Below are 6,694 nucleotides of genomic sequence, written 5' to 3'. Positions count from 1 at the left end.
AATCAGTGCTGAAGGGTGAGGTGACAAGGACTGGAGAAAGCAGTGACCTGCGTGGTGCCACTGCTGCTGGGCAAACTGGAGCTGCTGCCAGTCTCTGGCTCCTGTGGCAGACTTGAGCCCTTGCTGTACTCTGTAGAAACCACAAGATTTTGTGACAACCACAGAAACTGTTTCTTAAAAAACCCCAAAACCCAAAAAAAAAAAACCCAAACAAAAATGACAAAAACCCCAAAAAACAAACAAAGAAATAAAACCTCACAAAGCAAGTCTTTCTTTGAGCAGTTCCATTTGTTAGGATGAAGCTCAAGGGGATGGTTCCTCATCTCAGCTCTCACTCTCTGAACAACCCAGTCTGGGCTGGCTGCCTACACAAACCCAAGCACCTACAGGAACATGAATTTTGATATCTCCCATTTCTAGGAACTGTCAAAGGCAGTGCAGGCTTTCAGAAAAAACATAATTTTATTTTTCTCCTTCCCCTAGAGGCTTCCCACCCCTTGGAGAATTTGTCTGTTTGTAACAAAGGGCAGTTACCTCTACAGAAATGGAATTTGGATGGCCTTGACCACTGGGTTTTGCCTTCCCTGGAGGTGCTGAGCCCTGGCACGGGCGCCCAGAGCAGCTGTGGCTGTCCCTGGATCCCTGGCAGTGCCCAAGGCCAGGTTGGATGGGGCTTGGAGCAGCCTGGGACAGTGGAAGGTGTCCCTGCCATGACAGGGGGTTGGAATGAGATGAGCTTAAAGGTCCTTTCCTACCCAAACCACTCCATGGTTCCCTCTTGGCTCATTTTCCTGTGAGTTTCCCTACTCAATTGTTCATTTGAGTTATATTTTAGAAACCTCCCCGTGGGATCAAGGCATGAAGGTGGAGTAATGTAAAGACAGGCTGGAACCATGCTGCAAAGACAAATTAGCAGTCCTGAATACCTGAAATAGAGGGTGAAATGTCTGTGTCAATGTTGCAGGACAGGTTTTCCTGATTTTCCTGGTGTAAGCCTGCTTTTCCTGAGCTGAGCAGCAGCAGCAGATCCCCAGAGCTGAGCACCAGAGGGGGATCTGCCCCTGTGGGCTGTGGTATTTTCAGGGTCCCCCAGACAAAGGGAGGAGTTGATTAATCTGACTCCCTGTTCTCAGAAGGCTAATTTATTATTTTATAATACTATATTATATTAAAGAAAAATATAGTATTACTAAAGAATACAGAAAGGATACTTACTGAGTGCTCAAAAGATAATAATGAAAACTCCTGACTCTTTCCAGAGTCCTGACACAGCTTGGCCCTGATTGGCCAAAGAGTCAAAACAACTTCTATTCTATTCTATTCTATTCTATTCTATTCTATTCTATTCTATTCTATTCTATTCTATTCTATTCTATTCTATTCTATTCTATTCTATTCTATTCTGCTAAAACTACACTAAAAAATAGAGAAAGGATACAGACAGAAGGCTACAAAGAATGATCATGAAAAACTCATGACTGACTCCTCAGAGTCTGACACAGCTGGCTGTGATTGGTCATTAAGTAAAAACAATTCACATGTTGGATAAACAATCTCCAGCCACATTCCAAAGCAGCAAACACAGGAGAAGAAATCAGATAATATTGTTTTCATTTTTCTCTGAGGCTTCTCAGCTTCCCAGGAGAAGAAATCCTAGCGAAGGGATTTTTCAGAAAATATGACAGTGACACTGGGCTCTGCTTTCACTTTTGGTAAACAGCTCCTCAAACAGCTTCCCTCACATGTATCCATTACTTTTGCATCAGGAGCATTGCAGCACGGGCAAATCTCCCATGATGCTGCATAATTTTAGGTTTAATGAGCTGCTCCATCCTTTCCCTTGGCAGGGAATGAGGGGGCAGCAGCGAGCGCTGCTCCTGCCGGGGCTGGCAGGGCACACCCGGCCGAGGTGACTCTTTTGTCATTGATTCTTGGGGAGGATTGCTCCAGCTGGATGCCTTCTGCCTGGTCACCATCAATTAGTCTTGTGTCACTGCCTCTAACAACCACAACACACTGATAGGCTTTAAATGATGGTTTATATGACCTGAGACAAGAGCTAGCCTTATTTTTCTGCTCTATTACTTTCAGAGAATAGTCTGGCTATTATTAACAGGCTGTGGTAAAATAATTGTAAATTCCTTTGAAATTTATAGCAGTTTTGCTCATGAATGCAAACCTTAGCAGAATTGCAAACTATTAGTGAGCAGATGTAAGTATATGTATTTTAATAATGTGATAATGGGATCATTTTTAATTATTTTAGAAAGTTTACAGCTTGAAGGTTTTGCAGAACTGTTCTGGGCTGATTTTTCTGCAGCTGTGTAAATATAGGGATATTCATATAATAAATATAGGGATATTTATATAAATAGGAATTCTCTGACAGCGTGAAGTTAAAAAGTGGCTGTGAGGGCACAGCCATGGCTGCAAGAAATTGGGTCTGCCCTGGCAGGTACAACAAGGCAGAATCTTCTCTGATTGGAATCAGATTTCATGAAGCAAAGATGATGATGAATAAAAATATATTAGGAATTAGTTTCTGTTATAATTGGGTGTTTTTAATGTGATTTCCAGTTAATGATCAACATTTGAGACTGTTTAATAGTGGTTTTTAATACTTCAATGATTCCAAAGTTTGCAGTTGCCAGTTTCCAAAGGAGTAGTCAATTGCTTTCTAAAAAAATGTCAAAAAGGAAATGCAGAAATTCACTTTTACATATAACTCCCCTTTTGATTTAGAACAGCAAATTCCTCTTGTTCATTGCTAAATCTCTGAAGGGCTTTTACTGTTTGTTCATTTGACCCATTGAAGGTGGTGTTCAATCTGCTGCTGTCAAAGGCTATGAAATAACCCCAGAACTGGCTCCATTCAGAGCTGAGCCTGCTGGCCAAGCTGTCAATTTAATTTGTGAAATTACCCAACTGGTAATTAGACCACCAGCTTGAATTTACCTGGGTGAGGCCCAGGTGGGTATTATGGAAAAGTTCTGTGGGTTCCTTGAGCTCCTCCTCTTCCCCAAAGGTCTGTGAGGGCCTTATTAGGCCAAATAATTCACTTTAGATGGTTCATGGGACTTGTGAGCCTTGTTTGGAAAAGTTTATGAAAACGATATTATGGAAATTGTGGGGTTAGTGAGATTTCAATATCTTCCATGGTAGAAATGAACAATATCCACTAAAGATAACAAAAGTAATGTAAACACATTATTCACATCAAAGTTTCTCAGGTCAAGTCCAGTCTTCTCCAGCTGTGATCCTTTAGTTGAAAACCTTGGACTAGTTTGGAAAAAGGGAGCCCAAAGGGGTCTTGTGGGTGGATTTCTGGAGTATGGTGTCTGACACTTGGCCTTTCACATCCCCTTTCACAAACTTTTCATCACCTCATTATCTTCTGACACTTTGCAGAAGGTGAAGAATGCTCCATGAAAATACATAAATCATGAGGCCTCTTCAAAACTTCCTGAACTTCCAGGGGTGATGAAAAGGGTGGAGCTTTCACTGTTGGCACACAGTTCATAAGAGGAGGCTTGGCGAAAAGAAGGATGTAAAATAGAGTAAAATACAAGGGAATAAAGCTGCTGCTATGAAATTGAGAAATGAGGAAAGGTGTAGATAAAGAAAGAGGTTGAGTGCAAGAATTTTATATTTAAGGCATTAAAAGTCAAGAAAAGGGTAAGGGGGGAGGGATTTTTTCAGTGTTGTGGAAGAATTATGCCTCACTGGAGAATCTGCATAGATTCTTAAATCTAATGGGCAGAGGCTGGTTGTTATGGAATTCATTTTGCTTTGTTGGTGTATGGGCAAATGTCTCTTTGAAACACAGATTTACTATCCTGCGTACAGAACCAGGACACAATATTCTCCAAAACACTTTGGGAGCCATGGTTGGCTCAGAAAGAGGGAAAAGGGACAGGGTCAGTGGCAGCTGTGGGACACAGATAAATTCAGGGAATGCAAAGTTCATTTACTGAGTGACAGCAAATGTGCAGCTCTGGTGATAAACCTGGGAGATGCTGCACATAATGCAATTTTCAGTGAAGAAGGACTTCACCTGGGCTGGTTTGCACAATTTACATCAAAAATGTAAATGATATTATTTAATGTTATCAGCCCGCAAACTCTTTCCTACCAGGATTCACTGCTGTGCTGGATTTGCTTTATGCTGGGAGCTGGGGTGGCATCTGTCAGGAGAGGTCATTAGGAAAGATTTTGGGGTCTGTTTGCTCTTCCCCATTCACTTTACTCAGCCATTTAGGTTTAGAAATAGTTTATACAAACGAGGGATCCTCTGCCTTGTATTCTGTGTGCTCTGTGCAATCCCTTTGGAAAGAACTCCATCAGGCAGGGAGCACTGGGAGATCAGGCCTTGGTGCTGACCTTCCCAGCTCTGCCTGAGAATTCCCTCATGAAAGTTTCTGCCATGATCTCCTGCAAGCTGAGGAAGCAGTTCATAGGTCCAGGAAATCTTCCAGGTTTTGTGTGAACATGGGAGTCTAAACATAGCTCCTCACATGGCAGTGTTAAAGAGAGCATGGATGGGAAATTCAGGGGGGAATCTCACCAAAAATTTGTGTTTCCTACATCCCAAAGTCAATTTCCTAAATTTGTATTTTCTACATCCCAAATCAATTTCAATTTCTGAGTGTTTTTCATGGTTCCCTGCCTAATGAAATCGATGGTTCTGTTGCTGGGTTTAAAATGAAGCTGACACCAACTCCCCAAATGCTGCTGAAACCAATGGCCCTTGCACAAGGTCTTTGTTCTGTTGGCACCAGGTCCAGAGTGTTACATCTGTTTTATTAACTGAGCTAAATATTTACACCACCATGTCCCCACATTCACCAAATCCCAGGAAATGCAGATTTCCCATTACCATTCCATTCAGAACAAAGAAGGGAGCAGAAATCATGTTACTGGCACCTACTTCTCAGCAGCTACAAGTGAAATGTTCTCTACCCATCAAATTTTGGTTTTATTTGAATAGTGCTGAAGGATTTTAAATGTGTTTGGTGTAAGAATACACCACAAACCCTAGTTGTATATGCTTCTGGAGACTTTTACCTAGGAATCCCTACATAGCCCTCCCCTTTCCAGGCCTAGGAAACATAAAAGTTTTGAAATGTTCCTCTCTCAAGAAAATCTTTTTAAAGATAAGTTGTTGGGGGTTTTTTTTGGCAGACATACTCATCCAAACCATTATCTTACTCTGCAATTAGTCCCCCTGCAATCAAATAAAGGGCATGGATTAATGGGAGAAGCACTAGAAATATTTTAAAGAGATTAACGTTAATGGAGAAACAGATTATCTTTCTATCAAATGAGGTTAATAACCAAAATTAGTAGTGGCCCCTCACAGTTAGTCACAACCTTCCAGAGTCTGCTAGAGATTAATCAAGAGAGTTTTTGTATAAAGCCTGTAGAATTCTGAAGTGGTTTAGGCTCCTACCTCTCATTCTGAAAAGGATCAAGCCCTTTGGCTCTTGCTGCTATGCCAGCTTGAAAAACTCATTTCCTCAAGGAATGACTTGTAACCTGAGGGGTTTTCTGCAGCAGCAGGTGCCCAGTTGAACTCCCACTGAAATTCCTGTTATCACAGGCCCAGCCAGCCTCTACAGCTGCCTTGTTCACAGTATAAAATTTCTACAGCATCATTAACACTTTATCTCATAATTAAGTTCATGTAGGAGACTTGAAAAGAGAGTATTTCTTTTTATTGACTTTATTCTATAAAACCCTGTAATTGCTTAATCCCTTACAATATTTAAAACAATTAACACGTGGCCCTTATTTGCAGAAAGGCAATTGGCAAAGGTGGTTTGGAAAGTCATCTCAAGCATCAGCTTGATCTGTGTATTGATGATATTTTCTGTAGCCATTGGCTGGCTGTAAATACACGTTAGAAGCCCTTTTGCATGTCTCAAAGCATGAGATGGGTGATGTTGCTGCAGGATGACTGTTGTCACTTTTGGCTCATCATTTCAACACAATTCTTCCCAAAAAAGCAGTGCCTTTAGTAAGGCAGCTACAGCTGGAATAGCCAGGGCTGTATCACTTTTCCTGCTATTGTGTGTTGGTGTGCTGCCTCTTTTTGTAGGCACAAGTGTCTTAAGGAGTGCTCTGTGTTGTTTGGCTGGGTTTTTTAATTAGAACCTTTGGCACAGGGATAATTCTCAGATTACTTCCACACTTGTCTGCATCTGGACAGCCTGGGGGTTACCAGTGGCTACCTGGAGGCTGAATTTTCACAGCAGTAGAAGAGAAAGTTCTGTTGTAATTTATAATTTCTAAACCCGTGAATTAGTGCAGTGAATGGGGATAAATGGAGGGCACAGGACATGGTTTTCTGTGCAGCTGCAAGCTGGTCCATGAGTAAAAATCCTACCTCTGCTTGATTAAGGTCTCAGTGTATTAAGGTAGGACAAGCAAATAATAAATGCCTACTTTCACTCACTTCCTTAGAAAAGCTCTTCCAACACATTATGCAAGGGCAAAATATTTAAATTTCCATTAAACCTTGTAAAAATCTGCGTTATTTAAAACGCTAATTTTGTAGCTGTAGTTGCAGAAATAAACCCAGTGACTATCCATGTAGATTATTTATTAGTACAGACTCCAGTGAAGCATTTGTGGCCTTCAGCCTTCCTTAGTCTCGGCCACCACTGCAGAGGAGCTGGTGTTCACCACATCATGG

This window comes from Camarhynchus parvulus, chromosome 14 (assembly GCF_901933205.1).
Source record: "Camarhynchus parvulus chromosome 14, STF_HiC, whole genome shotgun sequence".
NCBI classification, from domain to species: Eukaryota; Metazoa; Chordata; class Aves; order Passeriformes; family Thraupidae; genus Camarhynchus; species Camarhynchus parvulus.
The sequence above is the reverse complement of the archived record's forward strand: the minus strand, read 5'-3'. Positions refer to the sequence as shown.